This window comes from Phyllobates terribilis, unplaced genomic scaffold (genome assembly GCF_046119375.1).
Source record: "Phyllobates terribilis strain yellow unplaced genomic scaffold, ASM4611937v1 Scaffold_79__1_contigs__length_6888602, whole genome shotgun sequence".
NCBI classification, from domain to species: Eukaryota; Metazoa; Chordata; class Amphibia; order Anura; family Dendrobatidae; genus Phyllobates; species Phyllobates terribilis.
This window is the reverse complement of record NW_027362839.1, coordinates 2,433,615-2,449,669: the sequence shown is the minus strand read 5'-3', so window position 1 is coordinate 2,449,669 and position 16,055 is coordinate 2,433,615. Positions and strand designations below refer to the sequence as shown.

General features: G+C 46.1%; 11 non-coding genes and 1 pseudogene across 11 annotated transcripts; all 12 read right to left on the bottom strand.

The window, feature by feature from the left end:
- Positions 1 to 1,260: 1,260 nt before the first annotated feature.
- On the bottom strand, positions 1,261 to 1,376 carry LOC141197176 (U2 spliceosomal RNA; annotated as a pseudogene).
- A 1,115-nt stretch (positions 1,377 to 2,491) lies between these two features.
- On the bottom strand, positions 2,492 to 2,682 carry LOC141197074 (U2 spliceosomal RNA). Its single transcript, XR_012269420.1, has one exon. It is a non-coding gene; the product is annotated as a U2 spliceosomal RNA (small nuclear RNA).
- Positions 2,683 to 3,797: 1,115 nt separating this feature from the next.
- On the bottom strand, positions 3,798 to 3,988 carry LOC141197073 (U2 spliceosomal RNA). Its single transcript, XR_012269419.1, has one exon. It is a non-coding gene; the product is annotated as a U2 spliceosomal RNA (small nuclear RNA).
- Positions 3,989 to 5,103: 1,115 nt separating this feature from the next.
- On the bottom strand, positions 5,104 to 5,294 carry LOC141197072 (U2 spliceosomal RNA). The gene has a single exon (XR_012269418.1). It is a non-coding gene; the product is annotated as a U2 spliceosomal RNA (small nuclear RNA).
- A 1,115-nt stretch (positions 5,295 to 6,409) lies between these two features.
- LOC141197071 (U2 spliceosomal RNA) lies at positions 6,410 to 6,600 on the bottom strand. The gene has a single exon (XR_012269417.1). It is a non-coding gene; the product is annotated as a U2 spliceosomal RNA (small nuclear RNA).
- A 1,115-nt stretch (positions 6,601 to 7,715) lies between these two features.
- Positions 7,716 to 7,906, bottom strand: LOC141197070 (U2 spliceosomal RNA). Its single transcript, XR_012269416.1, has one exon. It is a non-coding gene; the product is annotated as a U2 spliceosomal RNA (small nuclear RNA).
- A 1,118-nt stretch (positions 7,907 to 9,024) lies between these two features.
- On the bottom strand, positions 9,025 to 9,215 carry LOC141197069 (U2 spliceosomal RNA). The gene has a single exon (XR_012269415.1). It is a non-coding gene; the product is annotated as a U2 spliceosomal RNA (small nuclear RNA).
- A 1,115-nt stretch (positions 9,216 to 10,330) lies between these two features.
- LOC141197067 (U2 spliceosomal RNA) lies at positions 10,331 to 10,521 on the bottom strand. The gene has a single exon (XR_012269413.1). It is a non-coding gene; the product is annotated as a U2 spliceosomal RNA (small nuclear RNA).
- A 1,115-nt stretch (positions 10,522 to 11,636) lies between these two features.
- Positions 11,637 to 11,827, bottom strand: LOC141197066 (U2 spliceosomal RNA). Its single transcript, XR_012269412.1, has one exon. It is a non-coding gene; the product is annotated as a U2 spliceosomal RNA (small nuclear RNA).
- Positions 11,828 to 12,942: 1,115 nt separating this feature from the next.
- LOC141197224 (U2 spliceosomal RNA) lies at positions 12,943 to 13,133 on the bottom strand. The gene has a single exon (XR_012269528.1). It is a non-coding gene; the product is annotated as a U2 spliceosomal RNA (small nuclear RNA).
- A 1,115-nt stretch (positions 13,134 to 14,248) lies between these two features.
- Positions 14,249 to 14,439, bottom strand: LOC141197065 (U2 spliceosomal RNA). The gene has a single exon (XR_012269411.1). It is a non-coding gene; the product is annotated as a U2 spliceosomal RNA (small nuclear RNA).
- A 1,115-nt stretch (positions 14,440 to 15,554) lies between these two features.
- LOC141197064 (U2 spliceosomal RNA) lies at positions 15,555 to 15,745 on the bottom strand. The gene has a single exon (XR_012269410.1). It is a non-coding gene; the product is annotated as a U2 spliceosomal RNA (small nuclear RNA).
- Positions 15,746 to 16,055: the final 310 nt, after the last annotated feature.

Sequence of the window (16,055 nt, the reverse complement as noted above, 5' to 3'; positions counted from 1 at the left end):
CTAACCGGTGCAGAGCTCGGCCCATGAACTCGTGGGAAACCCGGTCGAAGGCCTTTTTATGATCCAAGGGGACCAGGGCCGCGTGTGCGCGGCGGACCTTGATGTACTCGACCGTGTCCCGCACGAGAGCGAGGCTGTCTGCGATGCGACGTCCAGGGATGCCGCAGGTCTGGTCCGGGTGGATGATCCGTCCGATGACCGTCTTAAGTCGTGTCGCCATCGTCTTGGCCAGGATCTTGTAGTCCACGTTGAGCAGAGTGATGGGACGCCAATTCCTCAGGTCGCACCTCTCTCCCTTCCGCTTGTACAGGATCGTGACCATTCCTTCCCTCAAAGATGGAGGCATTCTACCCTCCACCACCATCTCCTCGTACAGGTCCAACAGGTCCGGACAGATGAGGTCTCCCAGCGCTACATAGAGCTCCGCTGGAAGACCATCACTGCCCGGGGTCCTGCCGGTCCTAAAGGATTTAGCGGCAGAGAGCAATTCGCCCACCATCAGAGGTTTGTCCAAGGCTGCCGTGCCTGCAGGATCAAGATGGTTAGTGATACCTGACAGGAACTTATCAGCAGCGTCAGGGTCAGTAGTCTTGTGGGAGTAGAGTTCGCTGTAGAAGTCGCTGACGACCCTCATCACGTCCTCCTTCCCACGTCGCATGTTTCCGCTCTCGTCTCGCAGCTCGTTCAGGGGCGTGTGACCGGCATGAAGTTTCCTGAAAAAGAATGAGTTACATTTCTCACCCTTCTCCAGATTCTCCACTTTGGAACGGAAGACGATTCGCTTGGACTCCTCCTCAAAGTGCCTTTTCAGGCTCTTCTTGGTCTCCTCCAGCTCCTCCCTCACGTCCCAGCCGCAGTGAAGAAGGTCCTGCAGCGACCGCAGCTCGCGCTGCAGCCCTCTGAAGTCCCTCCTCTTCTCACACGCCTGTTGTCGACCCTTGGCCTGAAAGAAACAGCGAAACTCAAGTTTAACATATTCCCACCAATCAGAGACTGTTTGGAAGCTACCCTTGTAGGACTGCCACATTGCGTAGGCTGCTCTCATCTCCTCCACGACTTCATCCTGAGCCAGCAGAGCACAATTCAGCTTCCAGGAGCCGGGGCCGGACGGAAAACCGTCGCCGAGGACACCTTGTAAGTGAATGGCTCTGTGGTCGGAGAAGAAGCAGGAGACCATCGAGTGCCTACTCTGCCTGACTGCCCGAGAGGTGAACACAAAGTCAATCCTGGAGCGGAGTGAGCCATCGGGTCGGCTCCACGAATAGTTCGTGGAGCCTCTCCCCATGGAGCCCACCACGTCCTGAAGAGAGGCCTCGGTTACCATCTGATAAGAACAGATACTACACTTGATCTTAGCCAAAAGGCCGAGAAGCGATAACCAGAATTGGTTTCAAACTACGGAGCCACCCAAGGATCCTGAAAAGTCCATTTGTGGAGATGAGCTCCTGGACTCCCGTTAAGAAGACATGTTGTCAACCTCTAGATCCCTTACATGCCTGCACTTTTCGGCTTGCTGCTGCTGCAATCCACGCGTTTTAGATCTGCATAACTCCACCTCTTTAAACACAGCACCTTCACCCCCTGCTGTTCCCACCCGCCTCAACACCGTTGGAAGGGAGGAGAACCAATTAAGGCGGGGGGTGGGGTGGAACGAGCAGCTGTCTACCCTTAGCAGGAGGGCTCCTGATTACATACCTCTCCTGCTGCTGCTGCTGCTGGCTGTCCAGCAGCAGACTGAAGGTGGCTGCTGCTGTGCACAGGTATATAAAGGCTCAGAGCCTATTATGACACGCGCAGCCAGCGTTCCATTGCCACATTCCATCTACTGCAGGCAGGATACCTGACTGGCTGAATGTCGCTGAGAAGCTCACAGAGACCGCCATAAGCAACAGTTTAACAGAATGCCACAGACTAATCAACCAAACTTTTTGGGTTGGGTTCTCTTTTATAGTCTGCAGGCATTAAATGAAAGAAGTCAGTGTTCCAGCAGAAGGAGACAACGTTTCAGAAAAGGCATTGTAGCAAACCAAAAAAGAAATTTTAAGCGCAGCAGAGTAACCAGCGCACATACCTGTTAGCTCAGGTGAGTTTAAAAGGCTGCTGTTGATAACAAGGGCATTTGCTAAATAGATGGTGTGTGTGCAACAATATACTGAAAGGTCAATTATATTGTGCAGCTTATCTCACCACCTGTAGTTATTTAGGTGAAAGCTCCAAAATGCTTGCCTAATATGTCTGTTTATCCAAAAGGAAGTAAAAAGGGAGAGCTAGAAAGATAGCATTGCATCACATTACATGGCAATGCAATGCACAGTTGCTGAAGTTGAACCAAAATGAGCTTGTAATCTGGCTTCTGCAACTTTGAACATGAAAAATCCAATGAGGAGAAGAAAAGCAAAGCCAAAGAGTCCATCCCAAAATCCGACAAACAAGCAAAATGAACAAAAAACATTGAATTCAATTCTTTCTGATTTTAGAAACTGCATTAAAGAAGGGGTGCACCGGTCCTGGAGATACTGCAATACCAGGTCAATGCGTGGAGTGGACAGAGCAAGCTCTTTTTCCATCTCCCTGTTCTAAAAATCCATTTAATATATGGTCCCCAGATAGGGGACGTATCAGATATTAAACTGATAAGAACAGATACTACACTTGATCTTAGCCAAAAGGCCGAGAAGCGATAACCAGAATTGGTTTCAAACTACGGAGCCACCCAAGGATCCTGAAAAGTCCATTTGTGGAGATGAGCTCCTGGACTCCCGTTAAGAAGACATGTTGTCAACCTCTAGATCCCTTACATGCCTGCACTTTTCGGCTTGCTGCTGCTGCAATCCACGCGTTTTAGATCTGCATAACTCCACCTCTTTAAACACAGCACCTTCACCCCCTGCTGTTCCCACCCGCCTCAACACCGTTGGAAGGGAGGAGAACCAATTAAGGCGGGGGGTGGGGTGGAACGAGCAGCTGTCTACCCTTAGCAGGAGGGCTCCTGATTACATACCTCTCCTGCTGCTGCTGCTGCTGGCTGTCCAGCAGCAGACTGAAGGTGGCTGCTGCTGTGCACAGGTATATAAAGGCTCAGAGCCTATTATGACACGCGCAGCCAGCGTTCCATTGCCACATTCCATCTACTGCAGGCAGGATACCTGGCTGGCTGAATGTCGCTGAGAAGCTCACAGAGACCGCCATAAGCAACAGTTTAACAGAATGCCACAGACTAATCAACCAAACTTTTTGGGTTGGGTTCTCTTTTATAGTCTGCAGGCATTAAATGAAAGAAGTCAGTGTTCCAGCAGAAGGAGACAACGTTTCAGAAAAGGCATTGTAGCAAACCAAAAAAGAAATTTTAAGCGCAGCAGAGTAACCAGCGCACATACCTGTTAGCTCAGGTGAGTTTAAAAGGCTGCTGTTGATAACAAGGGCATTTGCTAAATAGATGGTGTGTGTGCAACAATATACTGAAAGGTCAATTATATTGTGCAGCTTATCTCACCACCTGTAGTTATTTAGGTGAAAGCTCCAAAATGCTTGCCTAATATGTCTGTTTATCCAAAAGGAAGTAAAAAGGGAGAGCTAGAAAGATAGCATTGCATCACATTACATGGCAATGCAATGCACAGTTGCTGAAGTTGAACCAAAATGAGCTTGTAATCTGGCTTCTGCAACTTTGAACATGAAAAATCCAATGAGGAGAAGAAAAGCAAAGCCAAAGAGTCCATCCCAAAATCCGACAAACAAGCAAAATGAACAAAAAACATTGAATTCAATTCTTTCTGATTTTAGAAACTGCATTAAAGAAGGGGTGCACCGGTCCTGGAGATACTGCAATACCAGGTCAATGCGTGGAGTGGACAGAGCAAGCTCTTTTTCCATCTCCCTGTTCTAAAAATCCATTTAATATATGGTCCCCAGATAGGGGACGTATCAGATATTAAACTGATAAGAACAGATACTACACTTGATCTTAGCCAAAAGGCCGAGAAGCGATAACCAGAATTGGTTTCAAACTACGGAGCCACCCAAGGATCCTGAAAAGTCCATTTGTGGAGATGAGCTCCTGGACTCCCGTTAAGAAGACATGTTGTCAACCTCTAGATCCCTTACATGCCTGCACTTTTCGGCTTGCTGCTGCTGCAATCCACGCGTTTTAGATCTGCATAACTCCACCTCTTTAAACACAGCACCTTCACCCCCTGCTGTTCCCACCCGCCTCAACACCGTTGGAAGGGAGGAGAACCAATTAAGGCGGGGGGTGGGGTGGAACGAGCAGCTGTCTACCCTTAGCAGGAGGGCTCCTGATTACATACCTCTCCTGCTGCTGCTGCTGCTGGCTGTCCAGCAGCAGACTGAAGGTGGCTGCTGCTGTGCACAGGTATATAAAGGCTCAGAGCCTATTATGACACGCGCAGCCAGCGTTCCATTGCCACATTCCATCTACTGCAGGCAGGATACCTGGCTGGCTGAATGTCGCTGAGAAGCTCACAGAGACCGCCATAAGCAACAGTTTAACAGAATGCCACAGACTAATCAACCAAACTTTTTGGGTTGGGTTCTCTTTTATAGTCTGCAGGCATTAAATGAAAGAAGTCAGTGTTCCAGCAGAAGGAGACAACGTTTCAGAAAAGGCATTGTAGCAAACCAAAAAAGAAATTTTAAGCGCAGCAGAGTAACCAGCGCACATACCTGTTAGCTCAGGTGAGTTTAAAAGGCTGCTGTTGATAACAAGGGCATTTGCTAAATAGATGGTGTGTGTGCAACAATATACTGAAAGGTCAATTATATTGTGCAGCTTATCTCACCACCTGTAGTTATTTAGGTGAAAGCTCCAAAATGCTTGCCTAATATGTCTGTTTATCCAAAAGGAAGTAAAAAGGGAGAGCTAGAAAGATAGCATTGCATCACATTACATGGCAATGCAATGCACAGTTGCTGAAGTTGAACCAAAATGAGCTTGTAATCTGGCTTCTGCAACTTTGAACATGAAAAATCCAATGAGGAGAAGAAAAGCAAAGCCAAAGAGTTCATCCCAAAATCCGACAAACAAGCAAAATGAACAAAAAACATTGAATTCAATTCTTTCTGATTTTAGAAACTGCATTAAAGAAGGGGTGCACCGGTCCTGGAGATACTGCAATACCAGGTCAATGCGTGGAGTGGACAGAGCAAGCTCTTTTTCCATCTCCCTGTTCTAAAAATCCATTTAATATATGGTCCCCAGATAGGGGACGTATCAGATATTAAACTGATAAGAACAGATACTACACTTGATCTTAGCCAAAAGGCCGAGAAGCGATAACCAGAATTGGTTTCAAACTACGGAGCCACCCAAGGATCCTGAAAAGTCCATTTGTGGAGATGAGCTCCTGGACTCCCGTTAAGAAGACATGTTGTCAACCTCTAGATCCCTTACATGCCTGCACTTTTCGGCTTGCTGCTGCTGCAATCCACGCGTTTTAGATCTGCATAACTCCACCTCTTTAAACACAGCACCTTCACCCCCTGCTGTTCCCACCCGCCTCAACACCGTTGGAAGGGAGGAGAACCAATTAAGGCGGGGGGTGGGGTGGAACGAGCAGCTGTCTACCCTTAGCAGGAGGGCTCCTGATTACATACCTCTCCTGCTGCTGCTGCTGCTGGCTGTCCAGCAGCAGACTGAAGGTGGCTGCTGCTGTGCACAGGTATATAAAGGCTCAGAGCCTATTATGACACGCGCAGCCAGCGTTCCATTGCCACATTCCATCTACTGCAGGCAGGATACCTGGCTGGCTGAATGTCGCTGAGAAGCTCACAGAGACCGCCATAAGCAACAGTTTAACAGAATGCCACAGACTAATCAACCAAACTTTTTGGGTTGGGTTCTCTTTTATAGTCTGCAGGCATTAAATGAAAGAAGTCAGTGTTCCAGCAGAAGGAGACAACGTTTCAGAAAAGGCATTGTAGCAAACCAAAAAAGAAATTTTAAGCGCAGCAGAGTAACCAGCGCACATACCTGTTAGCTCAGGTGAGTTTAAAAGGCTGCTGTTGATAACAAGGGCATTTGCTAAATAGATGGTGTGTGTGCAACAATATACTGAAAGGTCAATTATATTGTGCAGCTTATCTCACCACCTGTAGTTATTTAGGTGAAAGCTCCAAAATGCTTGCCTAATATGTCTGTTTATCCAAAAGGAAGTAAAAAGGGAGAGCTAGAAAGATAGCATTGCATCACATTACATGGCAATGCAATGCACAGTTGCTGAAGTTGAACCAAAATGAGCTTGTAATCTGGCTTCTGCAACTTTGAACATGAAAAATCCAATGAGGAGAAGAAAAGCAAAGCCAAAGAGTCCATCCCAAAATCCGACAAACAAGCAAAATGAACAAAAAACATTGAATTCAATTCTTTCTGATTTTAGAAACTGCATTAAAGAAGGGGTGCACCGGTCCTGGAGATACTGCAATACCAGGTCAATGCGTGGAGTGGACAGAGCAAGCTCTTTTTCCATCTCCCTGTTCTAAAAATCCATTTAATATATGGTCCCCAGATAGGGGACGTATCAGATATTAAACTGATAAGAACAGATACTACACTTGATCTTAGCCAAAAGGCCGAGAAGCGATAACCAGAATTGGTTTCAAACTACGGAGCCACCCAAGGATCCTGAAAAGTCCATTTGTGGAGATGAGCTCCTGGACTCCCGTTAAGAAGACATGTTGTCAACCTCTAGATCCCTTACATGCCTGCACTTTTCGGCTTGCTGCTGCTGCAATCCACGCGTTTTAGATCTGCATAACTCCACCTCTTTAAACACAGCACCTTCACCCCCTGCTGTTCCCACCCGCCTCAACACCGTTGGAAGGGAGGAGAACCAATTAAGGCGGGGGGTGGGGTGGAACGAGCAGCTGTCTACCCTTAGCAGGAGGGCTCCTGATTACATACCTCTCCTGCTGCTGCTGCTGCTGGCTGTCCAGCAGCAGACTGAAGGTGGCTGCTGCTGTGCACAGGTATATAAAGGCTCAGAGCCTATTATGACACGCGCAGCCAGCGTTCCATTGCCACATTCCATCTACTGCAGGCAGGATACCTGGCTGGCTGAATGTCGCTGAGAAGCTCACAGAGACCGCCATAAGCAACAGTTTAACAGAATGCCACAGACTAATCAACCAAACTTTTTGGGTTGGGTTCTCTTTTATAGTCTGCAGGCATTAAATGAAAGAAGTCAGTGTTCCAGCAGAAGGAGACAACGTTTCAGAAAAGGCATTGTAGCAAACCAAAAAAGAAATTTTAAGCGCAGCAGAGTAACCAGCGCACATACCTGTTAGCTCAGGTGAGTTTAAAAGGCTGCTGTTGATAACAAGGGCATTTGCTAAATAGATGGTGTGTGTGCAACAATATACTGAAAGGTCAATTATATTGTGCAGCTTATCTCACCACCTGTAGTTATTTAGGTGAAAGCTCCAAAATGCTTGCCTAATATGTCTGTTTATCCAAAAGGAAGTAAAAAGGGAGAGCTAGAAAGATAGCATTGCATCACATTACATGGCAATGCAATGCACAGTTGCTGAAGTTGAACCAAAATGAGCTTGTAATCTGGCTTCTGCAACTTTGAACATGAAAAATCCAATGAGGAGAAGAAAAGCAAAGCCAAAGAGTCCATCCCAAAATCCGACAAACAAGCAAAATGAACAAAAAACATTGAATTCAATTCTTTCTGATTTTAGAAACTGCATTAAAGAAGGGGTGCACCGGTCCTGGAGATACTGCAATACCAGGTCAATGCGTGGAGTGGACAGAGCAAGCTCTTTTTCCATCTCCCTGTTCTAAAAATCCATTTAATATATGGTCCCCAGATAGGGGACGTATCAGATATTAAACTGATAAGAACAGATACTACACTTGATCTTAGCCAAAAGGCCGAGAAGCGATAACCAGAATTGGTTTCAAACTACGGAGCCACCCAAGGATCCTGAAAAGTCCATTTGTGGAGATGAGCTCCTGGACTCCCGTTAAGAAGACATGTTGTCAACCTCTAGATCCCTTACATGCCTGCACTTTTCGGCTTGCTGCTGCTGCAATCCACGCGTTTTAGATCTGCATAACTCCACCTCTTTAAACACAGCACCTTCACCCCCTGCTGTTCCCACCCGCCTCAACACCGTTGGAAGGGAGGAGAACCAATTAAGGCGGGGGGTGGGGTGGAACGAGCAGCTGTCTACCCTTAGCAGGAGGGCTCCTGATTACATACCTCTCCTGCTGCTGCTGCTGCTGCTGGCTGTCCAGCAGCAGACTGAAGGTGGCTGCTGCTGTGCACAGGTATATAAAGGCTCAGAGCCTATTATGACACGCGCAGCCAGCGTTCCATTGCCACATTCCATCTACTGCAGGCAGGATACCTGGCTGGCTGAATGTCGCTGAGAAGCTCACAGAGACCGCCATAAGCAACAGTTTAACAGAATGCCACAGACTAATCAACCAAACTTTTTGGGTTGGGTTCTCTTTTATAGTCTGCAGGCATTAAATGAAAGAAGTCAGTGTTCCAGCAGAAGGAGACAACGTTTCAGAAAAGGCATTGTAGCAAACCAAAAAAGAAATTTTAAGCGCAGCAGAGTAACCAGCGCACATACCTGTTAGCTCAGGTGAGTTTAAAAGGCTGCTGTTGATAACAAGGGCATTTGCTAAATAGATGGTGTGTGTGCAACAATATACTGAAAGGTCAATTATATTGTGCAGCTTATCTCACCACCTGTAGTTATTTAGGTGAAAGCTCCAAAATGCTTGCCTAATATGTCTGTTTATCCAAAAGGAAGTAAAAAGGGAGAGCTAGAAAGATAGCATTGCATCACATTACATGGCAATGCAATGCACAGTTGCTGAAGTTGAACCAAAATGAGCTTGTAATCTGGCTTCTGCAACTTTGAACATGAAAAATCCAATGAGGAGAAGAAAAGCAAAGCCAAAGAGTCCATCCCAAAATCCGACAAACAAGCAAAATGAACAAAAAACATTGAATTCAATTCTTTCTGATTTTAGAAACTGCATTAAAGAAGGGGTGCACCGGTCCTGGAGATACTGCAATACCAGGTCAATGCGTGGAGTGGACAGAGCAAGCTCTTTTTCCATCTCCCTGTTCTAAAAATCCATTTAATATATGGTCCCCAGATAGGGGACGTATCAGATATTAAACTGATAAGAACAGATACTACACTTGATCTTAGCCAAAAGGCCGAGAAGCGATAACCAGAATTGGTTTCAAACTACGGAGCCACCCAAGGATCCTGAAAAGTCCATTTGTGGAGATGAGCTCCTGGACTCCCGTTAAGAAGACATGTTGTCAACCTCTAGATCCCTTACATGCCTGCACTTTTCGGCTTGCTGCTGCTGCAATCCACGCGTTTTAGATCTGCATAACTCCACCTCTTTAAACACAGCACCTTCACCCCCTGCTGTTCCCACCCGCCTCAACACCGTTGGAAGGGAGGAGAACCAATTAAGGCGGGGGGTGGGGTGGAACGAGCAGCTGTCTACCCTTAGCAGGAGGGCTCCTGATTACATACCTCTCCTGCTGCTGCTGCTGCTGGCTGTCCAGCAGCAGACTGAAGGTGGCTGCTGCTGTGCACAGGTATATAAAGGCTCAGAGCCTATTATGACACGCGCAGCCAGCGTTCCATTGCCACATTCCATCTACTGCAGGCAGGATACCTGGCTGGCTGAATGTCGCTGAGAAGCTCACAGAGACCGCCATAAGCAACAGTTTAACAGAATGCCACAGACTAATCAACCAAACTTTTTGGGTTGGGTTCTCTTTTATAGTCTGCAGGCATTAAATGAAAGAAGTCAGTGTTCCAGCAGAAGGAGACAACGTTTCAGAAAAGGCATTGTAGCAAACCAAAAAAGAAATTTTAAGCGCAGCAGAGTAACCAGCGCACATACCTGTTAGCTCAGGTGAGTTTAAAAGGCTGCTGTTGATAACAAGGGCATTTGCTAAATAGATGGTGTGTGTGCAACAATATACTGAAAGGTCAATTATATTGTGCAGCTTATCTCACCACCTGTAGTTATTTAGGTGAAAGCTCCAAAATGCTTGCCTAATATGTCTGTTTATCCAAAAGGAAGTAAAAAGGGAGAGCTAGAAAGATAGCATTGCATCACATTACATGGCAATGCAATGCACAGTTGCTGAAGTTGAACCAAAATGAGCTTGTAATCTGGCTTCTGCAACTTTGAACATGAAAAATCCAATGAGGAGAAGAAAAGCAAAGCCAAAGAGTCCATCCCAAAATCCGACAAACAAGCAAAATGAACAAAAAACATTGAATTCAATTCTTTCTGATTTTAGAAACTGCATTAAAGAAGGGGTGCACCGGTCCTGGAGATACTGCAATACCAGGTCAATGCGTGGAGTGGACAGAGCAAGCTCTTTTTCCATCTCCCTGTTCTAAAAATCCATTTAATATATGGTCCCCAGATAGGGGACGTATCAGATATTAAACTGATAAGAACAGATACTACACTTGATCTTAGCCAAAAGGCCGAGAAGCGATAACCAGAATTGGTTTCAAACTACGGAGCCACCCAAGGATCCTGAAAAGTCCATTTGTGGAGATGAGCTCCTGGACTCCCGTTAAGAAGACATGTTGTCAACCTCTAGATCCCTTACATGCCTGCACTTTTCGGCTTGCTGCTGCTGCAATCCACGCGTTTTAGATCTGCATAACTCCACCTCTTTAAACACAGCACCTTCACCCCCTGCTGTTCCCACCCGCCTCAACACCGTTGGAAGGGAGGAGAACCAATTAAGGCGGGGGGTGGGGTGGAACGAGCAGCTGTCTACCCTTAGCAGGAGGGCTCCTGATTACATACCTCTCCTGCTGCTGCTGCTGCTGGCTGTCCAGCAGCAGACTGAAGGTGGCTGCTGCTGTGCACAGGTATATAAAGGCTCAGAGCCTATTATGACACGCGCAGCCAGCGTTCCATTGCCACATTCCATCTACTGCAGGCAGGATACCTGGCTGGCTGAATGTCGCTGAGAAGCTCACAGAGACCGCCATAAGCAACAGTTTAACAGAATGCCACAGACTAATCAACCAAACTTTTTGGGTTGGGTTCTCTTTTATAGTCTGCAGGCATTAAATGAAAGAAGTCAGTGTTCCAGCAGAAGGAGACAACGTTTCAGAAAAGGCATTGTAGCAAACCAAAAAAGAAATTTTAAGCGCAGCAGAGTAACCAGCGCACATACCTGTTAGCTCAGGTGAGTTTAAAAGGCTGCTGTTGATAACAAGGGCATTTGCTAAATAGATGGTGTGTGTGCAACAATATACTGAAAGGTCAATTATATTGTGCAGCTTATCTCACCACCTGTAGTTATTTAGGTGAAAGCTCCAAAATGCTTGCCTAATATGTCTGTTTATCCAAAAGGAAGTAAAAAGGGAGAGCTAGAAAGATAGCATTGCATCACATTACATGGCAATGCAATGCACAGTTGCTGAAGTTGAACCAAAATGAGCTTGTAATCTGGCTTCTGCAACTTTGAACATGAAAAATCCAATGAGGAGAAGAAAAGCAAAGCCAAAGAGTCCATCCCAAAATCCGACAAACAAGCAAAATGAACAAAAAACATTGAATTCAATTCTTTCTGATTTTAGAAACTGCATTAAAGAAGGGGTGCACCGGTCCTGGAGATACTGCAATACCAGGTCAATGCGTGGAGTGGACAGAGCAAGCTCTTTTTCCATCTCCCTGTTCTAAAAATCCATTTAATATATGGTCCCCAGATAGGGGACGTATCAGATATTAAACTGATAAGAACAGATACTACACTTGATCTTAGCCAAAAGGCCGAGAAGCGATAACCAGAATTGGTTTCAAACTACGGAGCCACCCAAGGATCCTGAAAAGTCCATTTGTGGAGATGAGCTCCTGGACTCCCGTTAAGAAGACATGTTGTCAACCTCTAGATCCCTTACATGCCTGCACTTTTCGGCTTGCTGCTGCTGCAATCCACGCGTTTTAGATCTGCATAACTCCACCTCTTTAAACACAGCACCTTCACCCCCTGCTGTTCCCACCCGCCTCAACACCGTTGGAAGGGAGGAGAACCAATTAAGGCGGGGGGTGGGGTGGAACGAGCAGCTGTCTACCCTTAGCAGGAGGGCTCCTGATTACATACCTCTCCTGCTGCTGCTGCTGCTGGCTGTCCAGCAGCAGACTGAAGGTGGCTGCTGCTGTGCACAGGTATATAAAGGCTCAGAGCCTATTATGACACGCGCAGCCAGCGTTCCATTGCCACATTCCATCTACTGCAGGCAGGATACCTGGCTGGCTGAATGTCGCTGAGAAGCTCACAGAGACCGCCATAAGCAACAGTTTAACAGAATGCCACAGACTAATCAACCAAACTTTTTGGGTTGGGTTCTCTTTTATAGTCTGCAGGCATTAAATGAAAGAAGTCAGTGTTCCAGCAGAAGGAGACAACGTTTCAGAAAAGGCATTGTAGCAAACCAAAAAAGAAATTTTAAGCGCAGCAGAGTAACCAGCGCACATACCTGTTAGCTCAGGTGAGTTTAAAAGGCTGCTGTTGATAACAAGGGCATTTGCTAAATAGATGGTGTGTGTGCAACAATATACTGAAAGGTCAATTATATTGTGCAGCTTATCTCACCACCTGTAGTTATTTAGGTGAAAGCTCCAAAATGCTTGCCTAATATGTCTGTTTATCCAAAAGGAAGTAAAAAGGGAGAGCTAGAAAGATAGCATTGCATCACATTACATGGCAATGCAATGCACAGTTGCTGAAGTTGAACCAAAATGAGCTTGTAATCTGGCTTCTGCAACTTTGAACATGAAAAATCCAATGAGGAGAAGAAAAGCAAAGCCAAAGAGTCCATCCCAAAATCCGACAAACAAGCAAAATGAACAAAAAACATTGAATTCAATTCTTTCTGATTTTAGAAACTGCATTAAAGAAGGGGTGCACTGGTCCTGGAGATACTGCAATACCAGGTCAATGCGTGGAGTGGACAGAGCAAGCTCTTTTTCCATCTCCCTGTTCTAAAAATCCATTTAATATATGGTCCCCAGATAGGGGACGTATCAGATATTAAACTGATAAGAACAGATACTACACTTGATCTTAGCCAAAAGGCCGAGAAGCGATAACCAGAATTGGTTTCAAACTACGGAGCCACCCAAGGATCCTGAAAAGTCCATTTGTGGAGATGAGCTCCTGGACTCCCGTTAAGAAGACATGTTGTCAACCTCTAGATCCCTTACATGCCTGCACTTTTCGGCTTGCTGCTGCTGCAATCCACGCGTTTTAGATCTGCATAACTCCACCTCTTTAAACACAGCACCTTCACCCCCTGCTGTTCCCACCCGCCTCAACACCGTTGGAAGGGAGGAGAACCAATTAAGGCGGGGGGTGGGGTGGAACGAGCAGCTGTCTACCCTTAGCAGGAGGGCTCCTGATTACATACCTCTCCTGCTGCTGCTGCTGCTGGCTGTCCAGCAGCAGACTGAAGGTGGCTGCTGCTGTGCACAGGTATATAAAGGCTCAGAGCCTATTATGACACGCGCAGCCAGCGTTCCATTGCCACATTCCATCTACTGCAGGCAGGATACCTGGCTGGCTGAATGTCGCTGAGAAGCTCACAGAGACCGCCATAAGCAACAGTTTAACAGAATGCCACAGACTAATCAACCAAACTTTTTGGGTTGGGTTCTCTTTTATAGTCTGCAGGCATTAAATGAAAGAAGTCAGTGTTCCAGCAGAGGGAGACAACGTTTCAGAAAAGGCATTGTAGCAAACCAAAAAAGAAATTTTAAGCGCAGCAGAGTAACCAGCGCACATACCTGTTAGCTCAGGTGAGTTTAAAAGGCTGCTGTTGATAACAAGGGCATTTGCTAAATAGATGGTGTGTGTGCAACAATATACTGAAAGGTCAATTATATTGTGCAGCTTATCTCACCACCTGTAGTTATTTAGGTGAAAGCTCCAAAATGCTTGCCTAATATGTCTGTTTATCCAAAAGGAAGTAAAAAGGGAGAGCTAGAAAGATAGCATTGCATCACATTACATGGCAATGCAATGCACAGTTGCTGAAGTTGAACCAAAATGAGCTTGTAATCTGGCTTCTGCAACTTTGAACATGAAAAATCCAATGAGGAGAAGAAAAGCAAAGCAAAAGAGTCCATCCCAAAATCCGACAAACAAGCAAAATGAACAAAAAACATTGAATTCAATTCTTTCTGATTTTAGAAACTGCATTAAAGAAGGGGTGCACCGGTCCTGGAGATACTGCAATACCAGGTCAATGCGTGGAGTGGACAGAGCAAGCTCTTTTTCCATCTCCCTGTTCTAAAAATCCATTTAATATATGGTCCCCAGATAGGGGACGTATCAGATATTAAACTGATAAGAACAGATACTACACTTGATCTTAGCCAAAAGGCCGAGAAGCGATAACCAGAATTGGTTTCAAACTACGGAGCCACCCAAGGATCCTGAAAAGTCCATTTGTGGAGATGAGCTCCTGGACTCCCGTTAAGAAGACATGTTGTCAACCTCTAGATCCCTTACATGCCTGCACTTTTCGGCTTGCTGCTGCTGCAATCCACGCGTTTTAGATCTGCATAACTCCACCTCTTTAAACACAGCACCTTCACCCCCTGCTGTTCCCACCCGCCTCAACACCGTTGGAAGGGAGGAGAACCAATTAAGGCGGGGGGTGGGGTGGAACGAGCAGCTGTCTACCCTTAGCAGGAGGGCTCCTGATTACATACCTCTCCTGCTGCTGCTGCTGCTGGCTGTCCAGCAGCAGACTGAAGGTGGCTGCTGCTGTGCACAGGTATATAAAGGCTCAGAGCCTATTATGACACGCGCAGCCAGCGTTTCATTGCCACATTCCATCTACTGCAGGCAGGATACCTGGCTGGCTGAATGTCGCTGAGAAGCTCACAGAGACCGCCATAAGCAACAGTTTAACAGAATGCCACAGACTAATCAACCAAACTTTTTGGGTTGGGTTCTCTTTTATAGTCTGCAGGCATTAAATGAAAGAAATCAGTGTTCCAGCAGAAGGAGACAACGTTTCAGAAAAGGCATTGTAGCAAACCAAAAAAGAAATTTTAAGCGCAGCAGAGTAACCAGCGCACATACCTGTTAGCTCAGGTGAGTTTAAAAGGCTGCTGTTGATAACAAGGGCATTTGCTAAATAGATGGTGTGTGTGCAACAATATACTGAAAGGTCAATTATATTGTGCAGCTTATCTCACCACCTGTAGTTATTTAGGTGAAAGCTCCAAAATGCTTGCCTAATATGTCTGTTTATCCAAAAGGAAGTAAAAAGGGAGAGCTAGAAAGATAGCATTGCATCACATTACATGGCAATGCAATGCACAGTTGCTGAAGTTGAACCAAAATGAGCTTGTAATCTGGCTTCTGCAACTTTGAACATGAAAAATCCAATGAGGAGAAGAAAAGCAAAGCCAAAGAGTCCATCCCAAAATCCGACAAACAAGCAAAATGAACAAAAAACATTGAATTCAATTCTTTCTCATTTTAGAAACTGCATTAAAGAAGGGGTGCACCGGTCCTGGAGATACTGCAATACCAGGTCAATGCGTGGAGTGGACAGAGCAAGCTCTTTTTCCATCTCCCTGTTCTAAAAATCCATTTAATATATGGTCCCCAGATAGGGGACGTATCAGATATTAAACTGATAAGAACAGATACTACACTTGATCTTAGCCAAAAGGCCGAGAAGCGATAACCAGAATTGGTTTCAAACTACGGAGCCACCCAAGGATCCTGAAAAGTCCATTTGTGGAGATGAGCTCCTGGACTCCCGTTAAGAAGACATGTTGTCAACCTCTAGATCCCTTACATGCCTGCACTTTTCGGCTTGCTGCTGCTGCAATCCACGCGTTTTAGATCTGCATAACTCCACCTCTTTAAACACAGCACCTTCACCCCCTGCTGTTCCCACCCGCCTCAACACCGTTGGAAGGGAGAAGAACCAATTAAGGCGGGGGGTGGGGTGGAACGAGCAGCTGTCTACCCTTAGCAGGAGGGCTCCTG